Source organism: Papaver somniferum, chromosome 1 (assembly GCF_003573695.1).
Source record: "Papaver somniferum cultivar HN1 chromosome 1, ASM357369v1, whole genome shotgun sequence".
Lineage (NCBI taxonomy): Eukaryota > Viridiplantae > Streptophyta > Magnoliopsida > Ranunculales > Papaveraceae > Papaver > Papaver somniferum.
This window is the reverse complement of record NC_039358.1, coordinates 57,372,421-57,393,624: the sequence shown is the minus strand read 5'-3', so window position 1 is coordinate 57,393,624 and position 21,204 is coordinate 57,372,421.

Below are 21,204 nucleotides of genomic sequence, written 5' to 3'. Positions count from 1 at the left end.
GAGGATATAATTGTAATTTTGGGAAGGAATACTGATTTTTAGGCAGTATTCTTAGATAAGGAAATATTCCAAGACAAGGTAATATTCCTAGATACGGAAATATACCTAGAAAAGGAATGTTTCCTAGACAAGGTAATATTTCTAGATAAGGAAACATATACTTAGAAGAGAAAATTATTCCTAGATAAGGAATATTCCTAGACAAGGTAATATACCTAAATAAGAGAATATACCTAGACAAGGAATTATTCCTAGATAAGGAAATAGATTCCTAGAAGGTATGGGAAACCGTTAAAGCTATAAATAGAGATGTTTAGATCATAGCTAAGACATCTAGTGTGTAGTTTGAGATACAAACACATCTAGATCAGAGAGGGAGGTTTGTGAGACAAATCACCTTGAGATAAGTTTGTGAGGCAATTAATTATTGTAAAAGCAAACTTAGCAAACACTTTAAGGTTATTTACCTAGAGAGATTGTGAGCCTAACAAAGAGAGAATTGTAATAGTTTACTTGTTCATAATCTAGAGAAGATATTTTCTTCGAATCTGGTTTCTAGCGTCTTCTGTTTTCTAGTTTTCGTCTATTATTATTCTGAATTCCGCCTCTATAATAATAGTCACCAAGGTACAAAGATCAATACGTATCATCCGATGATTCAAGTTTTTTTTATACAGAAGCTGTAAACTTTTCTATATAAAAATCGATAGTCTAGGGTCGTATTTTATCACCGATTATGTCATAATTGGTAGTAAACATTCTATCCCATTATTCCGATTATTATTGCCTAACTTGTTGTTATCATGCGTAGGCTATTGTAGCGGTTGATAATGGTTTTCATTTGAGGCCCGATAATTCCCTACAGTATGCAAACGATTTGGTATGCTCATGACTACTTTTTTTTTCTTCAAATAATGTATGTTAAATGCTTACTTATGAGGTTTGTTTTGTTATATGATCATTTAATTATTTTCAAGTAAGGATGAGGCAAAAGAATGGCTTATTAACAAGGCAAAAGAGAAGATGTACGTGGTAGTTCAGAACAATTGCGTGAAGAAGATTCGGTTTGAAATGATTTGTGAGCAAGGTGGGGAGAAAAAGAGTCACGAAGGAAAGAATCGTAAGTACGTAAGGAAGACGAAAAGGAAATACCGAAGTAATACAAAGAAGAGGTGCCCATTTAAGGTTGTCTTCTGTAAGCCCGACAATAAGGAAGGTAAAGAGTGGAAAATGTTTAAAGTTGCTAATGGTTGTCACAACCATGATGATCCAAAAAGTATTACTGGGTATGTAATGATTTCTAAGTTAAAAACACATGAAATGAAGATGGTGAAGTCTATGGGGATTTATAAAGCGAGTGTGATCTTAAATAAGATAAAGGCGGATGACCCCAACAACTTGTCTTCTTTGTCTACAATCAAGTCGGCGCTAGTGTTTATGGGTGAAAACTGTTTCTGCTGGTTTTGGTAATTTTGGGTGTGTGGATGAGAAACAAATCTAAACCCTAAACAATGCACTGCACGGGAGTACTTTTGATTCGAGAGATAAATATGTACAATCCTGGCCTAAACCAAGAAATGGCCATTCCAGGCTTGCTTCGGTCACAAAGTGAAGGAGAAGGGTTGGTCTTAGGGAGGGAAGTGAAGAGAGTGTTGAGACCAGAATGGTTAATTCTGAAGATGTGGCTTGTTTGATGACTTGTTTCAGAAAGTGGAACTGGCTTGCAGAGTGAAAAGCTACTAGTTCTCGGTGATTTCTGGATACTATGTTGTTGCCGACCAAAAACATGTCATTTGGTGGAAATAGGTGAAGCTTATTTATACAAGTCATATTGAAACGTACCCTGGTCTCGTAGGAAGTGGGAACGATTGGGTGATGGAAGAGTGGAGTAACCTATAACCGTCAGAAACCCATGCTTCCATGATGAAGGAAGTGGATCCGTTTACACCCGTTACTTCTTGCCGCCACTAATTGTCCCACTTCATGACACTTTCTTATAACGGGTATATTGCATGCCGCACGCTGTAAACCGCCAGACCAATACCCTGATGAGTATCCCCCAGTTTGTGACATGTTTGATGTCTCGAGTGTTTTCGTGGAAAACATGTAGCACTTTGCTATGTGCGGCAAGTCAAAGTCAAGAGTCTTGTCGCATGAAAATAGCATATGATGCTATTAGGCACTTCTTGGCTGGTCGCCTAAAACTTGCCACAAGTCCATCAGTTCGTGGCAAACTTGGATGGCTAACATTGCATCTCATGAGGAAGGGTAGCCGTTGATTATGGCTACCTTATGTTGGCGCCTGGTAATGGATTTGTGGTGTATGCCAGTGGCACTGCGACATGACTGGTATAGCTCATGCATTCCAGTGGCACGGTGGTATAAGTGGCGCATGGCATAGCCATGGCCACGAGATTTAAGCGGCTGGGTAGCCTAAAACTTGCCACAAGTCTGTCAGTTCGGTGGAGAATTTGGATGGCTGAGATCGCATCTCATGAGGAAGGATGACCATTGATTATGGACACATCTTGTTGTATAGCAAAGTGGCGACATTGGAATAGTGGCGTCTGGTGTAGCCATGGCATAGCGGCATGCCAGTGGCGTAGCCGTGGCAGCTGTTTTGGCATATTGGTGTTAGACCCAAATATGGCTCTGGAAACATTGGCCATGTTGCTAAGTTAAACTTAAGGCCTTAGGAGAATCACTTAACCTAGTTGGCATGGCGAATTTATATAGACTAAGGTTTGGCGTATCGAAACCTTAATTAGCACGTGCGCTGCGGCACGGTGGTGTGGCTGAGATAGCTGGCGCATGCCAGTGACACGATGATGCAAGTAGCGCCTGGCGTAGCCATGACCGCTAGATTTTGGCACATTGGTGTTAGACCCGAAATATGTGCGTGGCAACATTGGCCATGTTGCCACATCAATCCCAATGCTCTAGGGAACGTTATTTGGCTTGGTTGGCGTAGCAACTTTGCCTAATTTTTTGGTTTGGCATGCCGAAACCCTAATTAATGCGTGTGGAATGCATACACGGCATTTTCGTGGGTGGATATGATATGGCGCCATTCCTAGGGCTTCCTGGGTCCCACATGCCTCGTGGAATGTTTTGGTATGATGCCGCAAAGTGGCATGTTGGCATGCCACTTATGGCAACATGGCATGTTTGGCATGTTGGCGCGGTTTTTGGAAAGCCAATTGGCTTCGTGACTATCTGGCGCAGTTTCCCCTTTTTAATAATGTGGCAAGTTTAGAGCAACCTGATTGGTCAGAAAAGAGGGCCGGCCAAGCATGGGCGTGGGTACACTTATGGTGTGAGTGTGGCGGCTTTAGAGCGACCTGATTGGTCGATGGGAAATGGGGCCGGCTAGTATGGGCCCAGCCACAACTTATGTGCGTGTGACGAGTTTAAGGCGACCTGATTGGTCGAGGGAAATAGGGCCGGTTTAGGATGGGGCGTGGCCGGTGGCAAATGACGCCGGCTGGCCTAAGGCATGGCCACGCCTCTCTTTGCTGCTGCTCCTATCCTGCGGCTGCTTGTTTTTTGATTCTGGGCAAGATCTTGCACCTACTAATCCATGGCATATTAAACACCTAGTTTGCCTGGGCTTAATTTCGACAAGCAAGGTCTGATATACTGCGCAAGGCGCAAAACCCTAACTTTTGCAAGTTAGTCGGGGTAATTGATTGAATTCTATGTGTTGACGCTAGATTTCTTTTAAGTTCATTGCCAGAGAGCAGCATTCTTTCTGATTGAATACCTTATGCAAAGACCTCATCCTTGATACTTGGAAATTCGTGCTACCCTGCTGCGAGTGAGCATAAATCTTCATACCATATCAACATTAAGGGTTCAGCTGGGGAACATAGCATAGAAAGCATTCAAGGAAACTTATATTAAGTGAATATAGGGAAGGTGCCAAAATTTACAGAATATCTGGGATTGTTGCTACATGCACCATTCTGGGTAAATTTCATGAGAAAATATTGAGTTGCTCAATAAGTGTGTCAGTGAAGAGGTTGAACACTCATCACTTTTATATGGATTTGTCTCTTTTCAGAGTGATGACCTATTAAATGCAGGGTTTTCAATTTTAACCTGAACTAAAAGCCACCATCAACATTAAGTCCCCTGCTTAGCACGTAACAGTGGCTTTGTTGCGGGGTAAGCATGAGATTGTGATAGACAAGAGAAAAACCGAAAGGGCAAGAGTGAAGAGATTGTTAGGGAAATTTGACTAACCTTTGGCGGAAGGCATGAGGAATCCGTAATCCTTGTATTGGCGACTCTGCGTAATTCGGCTTGGCCATGGGGTGTTGGCATCAGCGCTGCAACTTTGGCTACTGATCGGCAGAGGTGGCACTGCAACTTGATCCGTGGAACGGGCGTTGGTTGGCTACAGAGAGTTGGATGGCGCTGCTTTAGCTGGTTGTGGAGCGGTAAGATGGCGCTGCTTTGGCTGGCTGTGGAGCGGAGAAGATGGCGCTGCTTTGGCTAGTTGTGGAGCGGAGAAGATGGCGCTGCTTTGGCTACGAAAAGATGGATGGCGCTGCTTTGGCTAGCTAGGTCAATGGCGTTGCTGGCTACGGAAAGGTGAATGGTGATGCTGGTTAGGGCGTGGACTGTTGGCGCTGGCTTGGCCGTGGCCTGTTGACGCCATGGAGCTTTTCCAGTGCGGGTCTGGTTGCCTCTTTCCGTGTATATCCCAAAACAAGAAACCTTCCTCCATTCGAACTCCAAAAGGTGCTATGTCTATAAAAGGCGTCACTTATCCTCTTTACCTCGTATTATTGGCTTTGTTTCCACATCTTGGTGCTAGCGGCAGAGTGGTAGTAATAAAGCAGGCGATTATATTTTAGGTATGTGTTCCAACTAGGGCTGTCAACGACACTTAACGTAACAAATAATGGCTCTGCCGCTACCGTTTCTGTTAAAATTAGCAGTTAACCGATATCTGTTAAGTGCCGACGGAATTATGAAATTCAAAACCATTACCGTTACGTCAGACTTATCGGATAACGGTTAATTTTCCGGTACCATCCGGTATGTCACAGGACACAAAACATGTTTAAAACACAGACCAATACACAGAATAACTTCTAAATCCAAGCAAACAAGTTCTAAATCCATGCCACACAAAAAAAAACATACAGATGTTCATGTTCTAAACCAAATTACATGTTCAGATGTTCTAGCAAAAGGAAAAACCATGTTTTTGCAAAAGAAAAGACAAAGGATTAAAGGAACTGCCAACTACATCTGCAAATGCATTCCTCCATCTCCAGATTCTCCACTGCCAAGTGCCAACTGCATCTGCAAATGCATTCCTCCTTACTCCTTAGTCCTCAACTTCTGCATTTTGAAAGGAAAATCAAAAGTGTTAGACAGTGAAGCAACTTAAGCTGGCAGTGTCAGTGCAATAAGGCAATGGTAATAAATATAAAAGAAAGTAAAAGATTAAGATGTAAGGAAACTTACCAGTAACACAACTATCACTGTCACTGAGAGTAATATCTAGCAGCCAATCACCCAAACAAAGCAAAGCTTCAACAAGATCTGGAGCTAATGAACTCCTGTGAGATGTGAGAACTCTGCCACCAATACTAAACATAGATTCTGATGCTACACTTGTCACTGGAACTGACAATACATCTTTTGCAATCCTTGAGAGAATTGGGTACTTAGGAGCATGATTATTCCACCAGCTTAAGATATCAAAACTCATTTCTTCAGTGGTTGTGCTTTTAGGAAGAACTGGTTCTGTTAAGTATGTCTCCAATTCTGACTTCTCAACCTCAAACATATTGTTTTCCATAATAAAATCATCATAACCAAATTCATATGATGTTGTTGTACTTGTACCTGCAAAGATCTCAAATCCAGCTGAATGCATTCCAGTATCAAAATAATCTGGAGCTGTAGTGTTGGTTTCATAAGCACAGAAAAGAGCATTGAGTTCAAGCTCAAATTTGTTATAGTGACTTTTATAGTTTTCCACACCATATACTCTCTTCATAACAAACTCCACCCATTTAGCCTTGTACCTAGGATCTAAAACAACCCCAATGCCCATCAAAGTGTTACTTTCTTTCCAGTAGGCATTAAATTTCATCCTCATATTCTTGGCCATGTCTCTGATAAACTCATGCTCACTTGATTCCCAGATCTTAATGCATCTATTAACTTCTTGCACCCCATTATAATAAAAATTTGTTGTGGGATACTTAATCCCAGCAAATTTGGTTGAAATGACATCAAACAATTCCAAACATTCACATACATGTATTCCTTGTAGCCACTCCTTAGCAGTTGGTAGTATCTTGAAGTCATTATCCAAATCAGCTAGCCCAACAAAAGATTGTCTCAAAAAAATTGCATCCTTTATCATCTTAAAGGTGGAGTTCCACCTGGTATCCACATCTAAACCCACATACCTTGAAGCAGGAAGCTTAACTTGGTCAATAGCACATTCAAATCTCTTTTTTCTAGCCTGACTTGCTTTGACATATTTTACACACTCTCTAACTGCATCTATAAATGGAGCAGCCACTCTCATTCCACACCCTATAATCAAGTGCAATACATGATTACTACACCTCATTTGGAACATATACCCATTAAGAACTAAACAATATTTGCTATCAAGCCATTTCTTCATATGGTCCATCATAACATTGTTGGAGCTAGCATTGTCAGCAGCTACAGCAAAAATCTTAGTGTCTATGTTCCAATCTAGACATACTGATTTCACTACAGATGCTAGAACTTCTCCATAATGTGGTGATGACACTAAAGTATATGCTAGTGTTTTCTTAATCAGTTTCCACTCATTATCTATGTAATGCATTGTCACACAACAATAACCATACTTTGTATGCTTACATGACCACATATTTGTTGTTAAACTACACTTAGATATAATTGTCTCAAATTGTTCTTGTAATTGCAGTTTGAACTCAATTCTTAGTTTCATGATATCTTCCCTAACTGTATTCCTAGTGTAAAGCTTAGCAGTAGGATTTAAAGACTTCACAAATTCAACAAAATATGGATGCTCAACTATAGTGATTGGATAACCATGTTTAGCAATAATCTTGGAAACAAGAATCCTAGTAGCATCATCATCATATTTCCAGTTAGCAAGCTTAGTTTGTGCATTACCTGTTTTGATTGTAGTAATCTTTCTTTATCCTTTCTTGTTTGCAGGCTTTTCTTTGCAGGTTTTAGCATGGTACTGAAATTTGTTGGTTCCTTGGCTACTGGGTGCATGCATTCTCCTCTTACAATGTTTGCATTCAGCTATAAGTATCCCAATCTCCGTACCTTTTACCATATTCTTTTCAATTAACCTTTCAAAATCATTCCAAGCATCAGACCTTACTGCACGTAGTTTCTTATTTTCTTCGGCTATAATTGGATCTTCATCTAATTCTATTTCTGCTACTGCTTCTTCTGTTGCAACAACATCAGGTGTTGTATGAATTCCTGAACCTTGAACTGGGTTTGATGCAGAAGGTAATTGAGATGCAACTGAAAGTGATTGAGAGGGATTGCTTATGCTTGATGAACCAACATAATTGGATGCTCCTCTTTCGCTTTGGGACATGATTAATTTCACGAATTGAAAACCCTAATTTCAGAAACCCTAAATTGAAAATTTAGTTTTTAGGACTGAAATTAAACTCGAAAGAAAAAGAAGAAGATAACCTTAGTTTTCTAATCAGTAATCACAAATGATTTGTATAGAGAAGATGATGATTTTGCTCGATTTGAAAGGAATGAGATGAGGGTGAGGGGTGAGTTTTTCTTCTCTCATTTGTGTTACTGAACCAGCTGAAGAACAGAAGAAGTGATTCTGTCGAGTATAGTAACCTAGGTATAGCGGAATTTACACGTGCTAGTCACACGTTAGCGGTTATCGGAACTTAGGCTAACAGAAATAGCCCAACCGGTACCGTTACGGTAGGATAAAATTATCCGCTACATTATCGGTTATGGATAACCGGTTACCGGTATAACAGAACTAAACCTAACGGAAACCGAGTAATCGGATTCGGCTAACGAATAACGGTTATCCATTGACAGGCCTAGTTCCAACGTTTCTTCCCTTTTGTTTGCTCGTGTTGGTGTAAACCCTAGCCATAGGCATGACCTGCGTGAACTTGTAAAAATACTTCGATATGAATGATTCCTCTTCGCTAGTAGTATTATAGCAACGTTAGCCACAACATGAAAAACAACAAAACCAATCATTATGTTAGGTGAGCATGTACGACTATGTTCGCTCCCTCCTTCATAAAACCTAGCTGTAGGGTTTCTTTGGGGCGTTGCATGGTTTCGGCCAAAGGCATGTTTTCCTGCGGCATCTCATGTATCCCGTTTGAGAAGGTGTCAGTCCCCATTCCTTTTGGCCATGAGCATCATGACATGAGGCCAAAGGAAAATTTTCCCGCAAAAAAATTGTTGTTGACTCTTGATTGTTGTACCCAGATTTTTGACAAAATTTCCACGCACGGTTTTCTTCAAATTAGTAACTTTTCTACTTTGCTCTGTTGTAATTACTTTGAAAGTAAAAGTAGCATAAGGAATTCTATTAAGATGTCACCTGAAAGCAGTTCTGCCGCCGCATCGATAAATGCTAACAACTCCAAGCCAAACACAGATGATGAGTTCTTTATGAAATCCGCTACAATTACGAGGACCCATCCCAAATTCGTGGCAACTCTCCTGACTGATTCAGAGAATGATGGAGAAGTCCAATCAGTCTATCCAGGGCGTATAATGAGATTTTGCCTTCAGATTAAAGAGTATACGACTTCTCTCATAGACTTCAACATCTGCCAGAGTCCATTGCGTTCTTACGATAAATGGATGAAATTCATGATAGCCCAAGACCATGTAAAGGATAGTCTGACCGGGGCGCAAATCATGAATGCTGTTATGGCGTCTACTACACTTCAAATCAGAAAGGATGCTGCAAGTTTGATTATTTTCATCTCCAGATGGTATCCGGAAACTCACACAACTATATGTAGATGGGGTGATATGACCATTACTTTGGAAAAGCGTAGCCGTTCTGTTGAGTCTTCTAATAATGGGGAATCTTGACGTCGTCTTGTCTGAGGAAGAGGAAGAAATGCATGCTACTTTGGTTACGAAATCAACAGAATATGTTCGGAAGCATTCTGAAGAAAAGTGCTTCTATAACTGGTGGGTGTCCGAATGGTTTCCTGATGAGACAGATCCGGATCAGGTGCTAGATGATACACTCCATGTTGCTGCATTTTTAGCTTTGTGGTTATCCAGGGAAATTTTTGATGATGGCTCTGGCAAGAAGGAGATAAGGCAGAAGATCATCAAATCCACCATCAAATTAGCGAAAGGCGTTGCTCTTCCCATTGGCAGTTTGTTCCTTGGCTCTTTGTACACCCATCTGGATCAATTAACAGCAGACATGTACGTCTCTAATGGGTATATGAAAGTAGACTCGTGTGTCCATATCGCCTTTCTCCAAGCATGGTTGTGGGAGCATTTCAAAGATTACGCTCCTAAACCGAGAACCTCATTTCCTGATACGCATGGCGGCTCCAGGATACTCCATTGGTTGGAGAAGCGTCCAAAACCTGGCTCAAAGCTCATTGATTTTCTTGACAACGCGCATAGGTTTACTTCCGTCCTTGGTCTCCAGTCCACACATCTATAGTTCAGCCGAGCACTTTTGCTTCTGCCTCGAACATGACGTTGCATTCTGCCGAAGAGAACATGAGTATTGGAGAAACCGTGTTTATACGAAGCTGCATTCCTGGATATGTGCCATCTTTTTTCAGAGGATCTTGTGAAGTAGTTCCTTATAACATTGACCGGACCGCTCGTCATATGGGCTTTGATCAGGGGGTTCTGTTTCTCCGTCCATTCACGACTCCAAAAGAACTGTTGCCAGCCGTCTTCAATAGATGTGTCTTTGCGCCCCATAAAAGGCTCCCTTTTCTTCTCCCAGAACGAAGACAATTGACAACACCCAAATATAATGTTTTCTGGCAGGAAGATTTCCTTGCTATTCATCGATTTGTGCAAGCTGTTGTGACAGTTCCACGCGGCAAGCCTTCTCCTAAAGCTCTGTCCAATCACGGATTGTTGAGGTCGCCTTCTTCGGGTAAGCGGAAATCTGACAGTCCGCAGGAAAAAAAAAAGGTCGGAAAGTCATGCGGGCGGCATCCGATCGGCTTCGATGGCCCTTGTGACTTTTAATTCTTCCAACATGCAAGTATGTATGATTTTCTTCCTGATTTGGTCGTCTTGCGTAAATATTATGAATTGTTTCCACTGAACATCTCCCCCCTTTTGACTCAGGGTCTCAACAAGATAAACGCCTTCACCAGACTTGCACGTGGCCAAAAGGTGGCGCCTTCTGAAGAAAAGTCTGGCGATGCTGAGCCTCTCAGCAGTGAAGAGGAATATGTAGAAGAAGAAAGCTCAGAGTCCGACGGTGATGGGAAAAGTACTTCAGAGCGCAGCAGCGAGTCTTCTTCCAATCCCAGTGGGACCTCAGATGAGTCGGTGAGTTTCCCACACGTTTTCCTCTTGGATTATTTATTTATACCGAATAAATGCTCAATTGGTGATATTTACAGGAAGAGGCTGCTTCTGAAAATAACTCTGGGATGGAGATCCACGACAATGAAGATGTAATGGTGTCTCCAATCATGGAAACCGTACCCGCTGGTAATCTGGAGATGGAGGTTGATAATCATGAAGATGTTGTTGTGTCTCCAATGGCGGAAAACGCTGTCCTGAAGACGGGCGTGATTGTTCCCAAAGAATCTTTGCTAGTCGTACATCCAGCCGCGAGTGTCGTTTTCGATCCTCCATTTGAGGATCCTTTTGAGGGTCACGTGTTGATTGGAGGATTCAGTATGCCAGCGAAGTATGCGGATCTATATACCAAGATATGGAAAAGGTACGGGCACATTTCCACGACCAGGAAGGTTGATAGTCGCTTTCCATTGGTTAAGCGTGTGGAGGAAACCTTATCTTCAATCCATGACATGTGCTGCGTGACTGGACACACTGTTTCTGGAGATGTAGTCAAAAGCTGGGAATTCCATCGGGATATGTGTGTGAACTTCGAGTTTAACGCTTCCTGGTTATGTGAAGGATTTTCCAAAATCCAAAAGCTGCAGACTGAAATGGATGGAGTCCCTTCCGCGGATTTTATTAACCAACATGAAGCGTAAGTCGAGAGGTTATCCCAGGAGTTAAATTTGAAGCAGGACGCTCTTCAGAAAATGAAGGATGCTTTCTCCAAGAAGAATGGGTTGTTGTTGGACAATTTCCCTTAAATGCTTTTATTTTTCTGAACCTCATTTTCTTATTTTTTTTGTTGAAAGGCAAGAGACGCCTCTCTCAAGGTTTTGATTTTCTGTTTTTTTGGATTGATAGATGATTGTTTCTTATAAGAGTTTTGGGTTATTTTTAGAATGGATTATTATTCTTGGAACGATGGCACTTGGATCAATTGATATGTTGGAATCTGAATTATGAATGTGAGTAGTACAATTATTCTAGAAAAATTGTGAAACCGTGAATGTTGCATGAAAAGAGAAAATATGATATGATGTGAAATCTTGGGGCGATTGGGTTATCGGTTTCCGCTGTCAATACGATGCCTGTGTGTACCTCCAATAAATACAAAATAACAGGTTGTGTAAACATTGTATGACAAATCTTACTCGCTTTAGGGTCTTTCACCAAAACTAAATCTTCAGGGCGTAAATCCGAGTTTTTGTGTGACGCCATCCTTGCCGCGAGAAGTCCCCAGTCATTCTTTATTGTCTGTGAAACATCACTGGTAGGATGATGGAATTGAGAGTCGAATTTGTAACCGAGAGATTAACCTCCCACTGTGGTCGCCAATTATTTGTGGGTGAAAACTGTTTCTGCTGGTTTTGGTAATTATGGGTGTGTGGATGAGAAACAAATTTAAACCCTAAATAATGCACTGCACGGGAGTACTTTTGATTCGAGAGATCAATCTGTACAATCCTGGCCTAAACCAAGAAATGGATGTTCCAGGATTGCCACAAGTCCGTCAGTTCGGTGACAAACTTGGATAGCTGAGATTGCATCTCATGAGGAAGGGTAGCCGTTGATTATGGCTACCTTCTGTTGGCGTCTGGTAAGGGAGTTTTAGTGTGTGCCAGTGGCACTGCGGCATGAATGGTATAGCTCGTGCATGCCAGTGGCACGGTGGTATAAGTGGCGCCTGGCGTAGCCATGGCCACGAGATTTAAGTGGCTGGTATCCTAAAACTTTCCACAAGTCTGTCAGTTCAGTGGCGAATTTGGATGGCTGAGATCGCATCTCATGAGGAAGGATGGACATTGATTATGGCCACATCTTGTTGTATAGAAAAGTGGCGCCATTGGCATAGCTGTGGCAGCTGTTTTGGCATATTGGTGTTAGACCCAAATATGGCTCTGGCAACATTGGCCATGTTGCTAAGTTAAACTTAAGGCCTTAGGAGAATCACTTAACCTAGTTGGCATGACGACTTTAGCTAGACTAGGGTTTGGCGTATCGAAACCTTAATTAGCACGTGCGCTGCGGCACAGTGGCGTGGCTGAGATAGCTGGCGCATGACAATGGCACGATGATGCAAGTAGCGCCTGGCGTAGCCATGGCCGCTAGATTTTGGCACATTGGTGTTAGACCCGAAATGTGGTGTGGAAACATTGGCCCTGTTCCCACATCAATACCAATGCTCTGGGGAACGTTGCTTGGCTTGGTTGGCATAGCAGCTTTGCCTAAATTAGGGTTTGGCATGCCGAAACCCTAATTAGTGTGTGTGGCATGCGGACGCGGCATGGCAACACTTTTTGCGAAAACGATGCCATAGTTGGGATAAGGGATCTATAGCAAGGCCATGGTGTGGAAACGACCACTGGAGTAAGGATTGTCGTGGGTAGCTATGATATGGCGCCATTCCTAGGGCTTTTTGGGTCCTACATGGCTCGTGGAATGTTTTGGCATGTTGTCGCAAAGTGGCATGTTGGAATGCCGCTTATCACAACATGGCATGTTTGGCATGTTGGCGCGGTTTTTGGAAATCCAATTGGCTTCGTGACTATCTGGCGCAGTTTCCCCTTTTTAATACTGTAGCAAGTTTAGAGGAACCTGATTGGTCAGAAAAGAGGGCCGGCCAAGCATGGGCGTGGGTACACTTCTGGTGTGAGTGTGGCGGCTTTAGAGCGACCTGATTGGTCGATGGGAAATGGGGCCGGCTAGTATGGGCCTAGCCACAACTTATGTGCGTGTGACGAGTTTAAGGCGACCTGATTGGTCGAGGGAAATATGGCCGGTTTAGGATGGGGCGTGGCCGGTGGCAAATGACGCCGGCTAGCCTAAGGCATGGCCACGCCTCTCTTTGCTGCTGCTTCTATCCTACGGCTGCTTGTTTTATGATTCTGGGCATGATCTTGCACCTAATAATCCATGGCAGATTAATCACCTAGTTTTCCTAGGCTTAATTTCGACAAGTAAGGTCTGATATACTGGCAAGGCGCAAAACCCTAACTTTTGCAAGTTAGTCGGGGTAATTGATTGAATTCTATGTGTTGACGCAGAGTTCTTATAAGTTCATTGCCAGAGAGCAGCATGCTTTCTGATTGAATACCTTATGCAAAGACCTCATCCTTGATACTTGGAAATTTGTGCTACCTTGCTGCGAGTTAGCACAAATCGTCATGCCATATCAACATTAAGGGTTCAGCTGGGGAACATAGCATATAAAGCATTCAAGGAAACTTATATTAAGTGAATATAGGCAAGGTGCAAAATTTACAGAAAATCTGGGATTGTTGCTACATGCACCATTCTGGGTAAATTTCATGAGAAAATATTGAGTTTCTTAATAAGTGTGTCAGTGAAGAGGTTGAACACTCATCACTTTTACATGGATTTGTCTCTTTGCAGAGTGACGGCCTATTAAATGCAGGGTTTTACAATTTTAGCCATGAACTAAAAGCCACCATCAACATCTAGATACGATCAAAAGAACGGAATGGGATGGTAGAACGGTTATGCAATAATCAGAGTGGTTAGTGGAGTTACATGACTACACGTTATGAAAAGAAGAAAAGGATGGTAAAGTGGTTTGTATTTTCTTGGCACATCCTTTGATGATCCAATTGGAACAATGCTTTCATCAAATTTTGTTGATATATGTTACTTATAAGACAAACAAATACAACATACCGTTGTTGAACATTGCTTGACACATTTCCGACGAAAAACGTTCATGGTGGCGTGGGGTTTAATGGATCATGAAAACGATGTGAGTTTCATTTGGATGTTGCAAACATTGAGGTCAATTTATAACGGCGAGGATTTTCCAAAGGTTATTGTAACAGATAATGATCAAGCCTTAATAAATGCAATAACAGTAGTATTTCCGGAAGCCCGAAACTTGCTTTGTACGTGGCACATTCAATGCAACCTCTTATCCAATTTCAAACATCATTTCCAATCTAAAAAACCAAGGAAGGGTATCAAAAGTTCGAAGGAAGAGGATGAACCCATTAGCAAATTAACCATGGAAGAACGAGAGGAAGAGAAAAGTTTATTTGAAGAAAAGTGGAAAGAGGATGAAATAAAGTGGAAATTATTTATGAAAGCGTGGGACAAGATTGCTTAATCGATAACCGATGAAATTTATGAGGTTAGCTTGAATAAATACGAGGATGAATGAAGCATGAACTATCCAAAACCCGTTGAGTATTGTAAAACACAATGGTTGGCATCACATAAGGAGAGGTTTGTGTTTGCATGGAGATATGAATATCAAAACTTTAAGAACGAAGCGACAAGTATTGTAGAGGGGTATCACGGCCTATTAAAGAAAATACTACTCGGTGGTCAAAATGGAGTTGTTTCGATCCAAGAAGCAATCATGAATACACCAATCGTATCTCACAAGGATCAGGGGTTGTATGGAATTTAGTAAACATAGATTCCCTTCGGCACATATAAAAGAAAAAATTCTTCTAAGAGGCATTGTTCACAAAGTTTCTAAATGGGAAATAGATCACATGATGCAACAATTGCAGCTTTATAAAGATTATGATGACGAGAATACAATTTGTGTTTGCAAGGATATGATAGGTATTGGACTCTCATGTTGTCATAAGTTGGGTAGGTATGTTGAAGTCATTAACATCAATGATATTCATCCATTTTGGAGTCAATTATCTTTTCATCTAAGCGCCCCGATAGTTAATGGTCTGTCTTTCTTGGAGACGGAATTGTGTGCAAGAATCGGCGAGCGTTACTCTGTAGCAAATGGCGCCAAAAAGCAAGTATTGATGCACCATTTGGAAGAAGCCCTTCACCCTTGTTTAAGGGAGGTTAATGAACCTATTAAGTAAAAGGGGATCGGCAGGCCGAGCACCGAAGTGTCGAGGATCATCCAAAGAAAAGATTTGAAGATACATTTATCTAATAAAAGAGACCTTTCTAGGCACGAGCATGTTGAAGCCGAATTTCAAGATGAGCCGGAACCTAATAAAAGAGGTCGTCCGAGAAAGGATCAAGGTGGACCAACCGCACGACAAGTAAAACCAAAGGCCTCTACGGAGCCTGGAATTAACTCAACTTCCGATTACATAATGGCCCCAAAATGAGATTTTTCCAAAATCCTTCATTTTTTGAATTTTGAAATTATCATAATCGGGAGATAAGATAACTTTTATTATCTTCTGATTACAAGTAGCCCCAGATTTGTGTTTTGTCAAAATCCTTAGGTTTTGAGCGCACAAAGACTACCTTAATCCCTTGGTTTTCGAGTTTCAGAACCCCAATAATTGGTAGTAAATTAATTTTATACAAACTTCTGATTATGGTGTTTTTTTTATACAAAACACACATTTTCTGAAACTAGAATAATCAAAATCACAATTTATGTGACATCCACCGATTAAAGTAGGTCCGACAATAGATTTAAAATATTTCCAGAATCGTAGATAAATAATATAACTATCTTCCGATTCAGAAAAAAATTGGACAAATTCTCCAGGATCGGGAGATATTTATTAAATTTGATGCCCGATTGTTACCTAGCACTGACAAAATTTTGCAAGTTCCCCAGAAACGGGAGATACATACATAAACTTAACTTCCGATTGTGCATCAAAATTCAACAGTTTCATTTTTCGTCATGTAATTCGCTTGCGAATCATCGTTAAATGCATAACATAACTCAAAAACCATTCATAATCTATAAAACTAACCATTCACAAACCATAAACATAATGTAAGAATTTATAATCCGACTCAAACCTTAAAAACGACACAATCCAATATAAATTTTGAAATCCATAAAGTTAACATAACATTAAGAGTTTATTTTCTACTTTTGGGTTTGACTTTACGACCTCCGAGACCTGTACGACCACCACGACTTGAATTACTATCATTATCACCTTCCTGTTCAGCCTCATTGGTTTCATCATCGGGGACTTCAGCTTGAGTGCTCGATGAGCCCCGAGATCTTTTACTCAGTTTTTTTGATTGTTTCTTTCCATTTCCCCCGAACCGAGATACATAATCTTCATTGTCAAGGTTATCAATTAACTCTTTGTGCTCTTTTATCTTCTCAATTGGAATAGGCTCTCCGAACTGTATGTATCCAGCGCACCATTTGGACAAAACCTTGAACCTATTCCGCTATTTTTATACATAACATCAAACAGTTATTACTAAGATATTGAGCCGTATTATTAAACAAAAAGAACAAAACAATGCGCACTAATCTATCATAACCACTTGGTTTCTCTTTGAGGATACACTTATAAGCGGATGCAACCGATGTAGTCTTTGCTTTAAGATCACGGATTACACGAAGATGAGAATGGTTCCGGTACCAATCCATATAGCCTGGAGCATTTTTATCATCTTGGTTGATAGGTCTCCCAGGGGGATAGAGTACGTCATCCTTCTATCTCAATGGTTAATAACGGATTGTGTGCTTAAGTAAACCAGTGTAATAAAATCTTTACAAGACTCGCACTTTTCCACCTCCAATGTGAATTTTCCATGCATTTCATCCTTTGGTTCACATTGTACATAACCGTGTTGTCGCATCACCCGAGGCATTGTACATCAAATATCCTGTGGGGTGCCAAAACGGTCCAAAATAAAGGGACAACTCAGACCGACCCGCTATACGTCCACTAGCTCAGTCTTCCTTGTATGGATCAAAGCATACGTTTGAGGCCTTAAGCGAGTCCAAAACCTCCCTCATACGAATCAACAGCTGCTCCTTTGTCCTAGAACGGTTATCATCGAAGATGTATTTTGTTCCTCTAGTAGTACCTTTCTCCCACTCCGGGTTCACTAAGGCCAATTCCAGGATAGGGAAGTGGTCATAGATCCATGTCTATATAGATATGATACCAAGTATCAGAAAATTGATTCTTAAATTAGACAAGAAAAATCATAACTAAGTATGGATTAATAGAGTTAATAAAAATACATGTAGTTCCAAGCCTCGACTCCTTTCTCAACTCTTCCATCAACCACGCATGGCATGTCATGCCCCAAGAATAATCTCTGACTTTATTGACAATAGTTGTAAAAGGTTGGCGTCGACCCGGTTGCCACTGGCATTGGGTAAATGACACATCTCAATACACATAGGAGATATGCGGTGGCCGCGTAGTTCACTTGGTCATCGGTTAACTTTCATTCCTTTTCTTTCTTCAAGGTGCCGCTAAACATATCCCTCAGATGATCCATCTTGAACTGTCTACTTCTGTATTTAGCGCACCTCCAGAACTCAATTTTTGATGTCTCAGCATCCCGACCAAAACACTCATAGTTAGATCATAAATTTTTTCCCAACTTAACTGCTTTGTGTACTCATACTTCACAGCTGTGCCATGGTCAGAGAGACTAAGAATCTGCACAACATCATCCGGGGTAACTGTCGTCTCCCCAAACGGCATATGAAAGGTATCGGTCTCAGGATACATTCTCTCCACGAACACAGATATAGTGTTGTTCATGTTCCAATATTGAATTCTCGGCAGCAGTAGACAACCCAGAGTTTGTAATAATTTGCTTGAACCTTTGACATTCACCGGATAAAGGCCAATCCAGCATTTTTGTTGGTGCGGCGGTGGGTTTGAGTAGACGAACCACATCAGAATGATACTATTAAACATACGACAAATTAAAAAAATATTTAGAATAACCTATAACTCTTAATAATATTACGAACAAAAAGAGAATACGTTAATAAAAAGGATACGATTATTACCTTGGTTTATAAAATTTATGTGGCCCAGGAATGGTCGTATATGAATAACGATGTTATTCCATCCAGCGGTAGCCCCGGGATTTCACCTTCTGGAATATTCTACACCTTCAAATCTGGTGAGACAAGGTGTTTTGCTTTCTTAGTGATTGTTTTCTCCAGCTTCTCCTTCTCCTTACGTACCGTTAGGTTGTCCTTCTTCTTGTACTCTAGCTTCTGGTTGATCACTTGGTTCAATTTCATCTTGAACTTGTGGAGCACTAGGTTCAATTTCATCTTGAACTTGTGAAGCAATTGGTTCTACACCTTCTTGAGTGCCTTATTGAATTCCATCTTGAACAATTGAATTTGCTTTAGTACTCCTTTCTCTCCTTGCACTAGCTGTCACTTTCTTACCCCCTTGTCGACGAAACCCTGAGACAACTGTATATTAGGCTTTCTTACGTCGCCTATCTCTAAACAACAAAATAAAGGACAATAGGTTCGTAATAATATGTTAACAAACTATACAATCAGAAGTTAATCAAAAAAAAAAAAACCCAAAGATACAATTCAGAAGTCAGAGTTCAACATTATTGCTCGGATATAGGTAATCGGAATCCAAAGGAAAGTCTTTTCTACCGAATAAATAACATGAGGAAGATATACAAAAGTATTTTCTATCGAATGTGCATCATTTCGAGTTCACAAAATTCTTAAGTTTTTGATCCTAAACAATCGTAAGAAAATAATCAATCATATCTACCGAATACTGCATCTCTACAACTTCTAATCCTCCAGTATATTGGGAAGTCAAAAAAGCATTTAACTTCCAATTATAACCAATTTAGGGTTCAGTAAGAAACAACGTTCTATAATCGATAGAAAACCTATAAATTTATCACCCGAATATGGCCAATGTTCTTGAGGAACGAAGAACACGACCATATTCAGGAGTTAAAAAAATGATTAAACTACCGATTCTGGGTAATAACCGAAAACCCTAAAAAAAAAAAATCAAGTATTTGTCGAATTGAAGCAATAGAAACCAAAAAGATGATAGAATCTTACCTAATTGGGGCTATTTGAAGTTGTTTGAGAGTTTGGCTATCAGAACCACCTACATCAGAGACTTCATCTTCTTCGTGTTCTTCGCTTTCTCCGTCATTTGCAGTAACAATTTTTTTGAACTTTGATTTTTCTCCAATTTTGGTATCAATACCACGATATACGTTTTTCACTCGAGCTCTACGAGGTATTATTATTAGTCATCTTTATAGAGAATAATCAACGATGATTTGATTCGACGATTAACGATGTATTGAAGTGGAGTTGAACGGGGGAAAAAAATTCCTCTTTGCAATCGGAGGAGAAGAAGAGTTGAAATAAAATGAAACGAAATTGTGTTTTGGTTAGTTTTATAGTCAAAGGGTATATAGATAATCTACAATCGGTAGTTTATTTACCATCTCATTATCTACCAAATGTGGTAGTAGCCCCCAATTCAATTTTTCAGAACTAATGAAATTTCAAATTTCTCTATTTTCACAATCGATAGTTTCGTGATATTCATTTTCTACCGATTATGATAGTAGCCCCAAATACAAATTTAGCAAAATTCATAAAAATTCAAGTTTCTCTACTTTAACAATTGGTAGTTTTGTGATGTTTATTATCTACCGATTGTGATAATAATAATCAGTTGCTAAAACCATTTTTTTTTTAACTACCAATTGTAAAAAGGCATTTAGGTATTCTTTTAACCACTAGGACATACCATAACAATATCTCATAGATGGGAGTAAAAAAATCGCCCCTAATTATTCCAGGGTCGCCCCTACAAATGCCAGGTTATAAAATAAAGGCCCACCAAAAATCCATGCTAGATTCAAGCGAGCCGATTTGAATCCGTATATATTCTCCGTGTTGAATCAACGGAAGTACTCGAGAAATGTGGTGCTATTCCCCTAATCTATATACCCTAATTAAATCAAAGAGAAAATCAGTTTCTCTTTTCATCTTCATCTTCCTCTCCTCCCTTTCTCTTCTCCACCTCCACCATTAACGACTCCACCTCCACCGAGGAAAATTCTTCGAACCGATTCATCGCGTAATCGTCGATGATACTTCTTCTACAAATATGGCTAAAACAAAGCAAACCGCTCGCAAAGCACTTCAAATTCCTAATCTTGTAGATACGGTGAATGCAAAGGTGTACGGCGAAGAGCTCCTGAAGCAAGCAAATCGAAACCCAAAAAGGGAATGGCTCCAATTAAAGGGTACGTGAACTTAAACCCACCTCCTATTTGATGTTTTGGTTGTTTTTTGATTGTGTAATCGAGATTGGTAACTGAAAAATAGAAGTTACACAGTGAGAGTCTTTAGTATCGAAGAAATGATACCCTAACGACTCTTACAATGCATGCTTTTTCTATGAAAAATCGTTAACTTGTTAGTGTAAATATGACGACCCTTGTTCTGCTACTTCGACCTTTTGTGCCCTAGAATAGAGTCGTCGCCATATTAGGTTGAAGATGACGACTGTAGTTTGACGACCCCAAATTAGTGCATAACGACTCTGGGTTGAACTTGAACTGCCTTCTGTTGGAGAAAACGATAGAGTCGTCAGTATATATCCCTAGACTAGAGTCGTCAGAAGATACAATTCGAGTTGGACGGAAATTGCAACTCAAGGTCTTTGAAACAAGTCAATGAACGCTTCAAGAAGATACAATTCGAGTGTGATGTTTTGAAAAGAGAACTTAAGGCTGTTAGGGAAGCCTATCCAGATATGCTGAGTGTTGTAAGAGTAAGTATTTGAACAAGAGGTAAAACTTATAAAAAGCTTTGATCGATACTAACTAAGTATATTTGCATTTTCAGTTGGGGAAGGCGTATCGCTATTATGAGGA